We start from the raw sequence: 2,361 nt of genomic DNA, 5'->3' as shown, positions 1-2,361 counted from the left end.
GAGCAACCACATGGTGGCTCGCAACCATCTGTAATGGGATTGGATGTCCTCTTCTGGTGTTTCTTAAGATAGCTACAGTGTATTCATATACATAAAATAAATACATCTTTTTTAAAAAATTATATTACTGAGGCCATGTTGTGGGGCACCCACGTGAGGGCCGCACGTCCACGATCAGTCACGTGACCGTGTTGCACCCCCACGAGAGGCAGTGACAGTGATGGACGGTCTGGGGGCGGGCCCACCAGCTCTGAACAGATCATGAAGACAGGGGCCTTTTGCTACAGGTTTTCATCCAGGATCGAGCAGGGAGGATAGCTGGGGAGACACCTGAGCTGACCTTGGAGCAGCCGCCCCAGGATGCATCCACCAAGAAGCTGAGCGAGTGTCTCCGGCGAATGGAGATGAACTGGACAGCAATATGAAGCTGCAGAGGATGATTGCTGACGTGGACATGGACTACCCCCGAGAGGTCTTCTTCCGGGTGGCAGCTGACATGTTTGCTGATGACAACTTCAACTGGGACCGAGTGGTTGCCCTTTTCTACTTTGCTAGCAAACTGGTGCTCAAGGCCCTGTGCACTAAAGTGCCCGAGCTGATCAGAACCATCATGGGCTGGACACTGGACTTCCTCCGTGAGCGGCTGCTTGTCTGGATCCAAGACCAGGGTGGCTGGGAAGGCCTCCTCTCCTACTTCGGGAGACCCACATGGCAGACAGTGACCATCTTTGTGGCTGGAGTCCTCACCGCCTCGCTCACCACCTGGAAGAAGATGGGCTGAGGCCTCCCACTGCCTTGGACTGTGTCTTTTCTTCATAAATTATGACATTTTCCTGGGATGAATGGGGGAAGGGGAAAGGCATTTTTCTTACTTTTGTAATTATTGGGACGGGTGGGAATGGTGGCCTGGGGAGGCACCAATAAACCTCAGGTCCACTTTGAAAAAAAAATTATATTACTAAAAAGAAGCTAAGATTAAGTGTCTGAATGCTGTTTATTCTTCAAGGTCATTAAATTTGAAGCTCAAGTATTTGGCATCAGAGGACCTGTATCATAGATTCCTAACTTAGATACACATTTAAATTATGGCTACAAATCATAATAATATTCAATGGGATATTGAACCAAAGTTAACTTGAAGTAATTAGGCTTGAAAATTCTATGGACCATTTCCTAGTCCACAAATAAAAGTAGAATAAGAGTAATTTCATCTGCTTGGGTATAGTGGGTAACCACACACCTGGAGGAATGAGGATCTGAGCTCCGGAAATGGGGAATCAGGGATGGCTCCTGAGACTCATGGTTTGTGAATGTAAATGTAGCTTTTATTTCCTCATATGAAGGTTTGAAATGAGAGCCATATCCACGCTTTATGGTTTGGGTTAAGGCCAGAGTGATTCTATCTATCCCTAGGTCTAGATCTGGAAGCTTCTAGCCTCCATACAATCTAATCTTCTGCAGGTCTGGACCTTGAAGGCTTTAGCTTCCAGCCTCCATCTGCTAACCTAGGCCTAAAGTGTTTCAGCCTCCATGACTTACTGCTGAATAAACTCACTCTTTCTAGCTCTTTCTGAACTCTTGCTGGCTGGTCCAACTCAGCTGTTCTGATTCAAACTCCGCTCCAATCTAACTGACTCAAATTGGCTCCTCTTGGCTTCTGACTGAATTGTACTGCTCTGAAATACTGCCTGTGAACTCCACACACTGAAGTACTGTGAACTCAACTGCTCTGCTCTGAACTGACCTCAACTGCACCCAAATGAACTAACTCCACTGTACAGAACTGAACTGAACTCTACTCTCTCCCTGTGCAGCTCTTAAGTAACCTCTCTTTCCTGTCTGTTCTCATGGGCACATCCTACCTCTGACGCATTCTGTCAAATCATTCTCTGATTTTTCATTTTGTCTCAATTAGAGGTCATTGTTTGGGATTAATGGTGTGTACTAAAGATGTGTCTGTAGTGCAGCCAGAGGGATAACCAGTGTGTGACATGTCTGTATTCCAATCAGATCATATTTTTGGATTTGATTCCTTACTAGAGCAACTATGGTGCTAGATTAAAATTCCTCTACAATTGTCCATGTGCCATGAGGGGTTAGGGTTCGAGTTCACCTTGTACTGTGTCCTGCTGATCTTAGTAGGTCAGAACAGAGAATGAAGTTAATGCCTAGATGGTACAGCAGAGAAGGACCTGAGTAAATCCAAAAAAAAAAAACTCAAGGACAGATTTTTAAAATATACTATAGAGAGAAGATACCAACTTTTAGTATTAAATGCATCACAAAGAGAGAATTTTAAAATCTGAAAACTTGAGTGAAGAATGGTGATGCACACTCCCAGCACTCAGGAAGCAGAGGCAG

The 2,361-nt window shown here is 45.1% G+C and overlaps 1 pseudogene; it reads left to right on the top strand.

Moving 5' to 3' along the window:
• The first annotated feature begins 240 nt into the window (after positions 1–240).
• On the top strand, positions 241–950 carry LOC110307225 (apoptosis regulator BAX pseudogene; annotated as a pseudogene).
• Positions 951–2,361: the final 1,411 nt, after the last annotated feature.

This window comes from Mus caroli, unplaced genomic scaffold (genome assembly GCF_978045245.1).
Source record: "Mus caroli unplaced genomic scaffold, Mus_caroli_1 scaffold_14, whole genome shotgun sequence".
In the NCBI taxonomy this organism is placed as follows: Eukaryota; Metazoa; Chordata; class Mammalia; order Rodentia; family Muridae; genus Mus; species Mus caroli.
The sequence above is the reverse complement of the archived record's forward strand: the minus strand, read 5'-3'. Positions and strand labels throughout refer to the sequence as shown.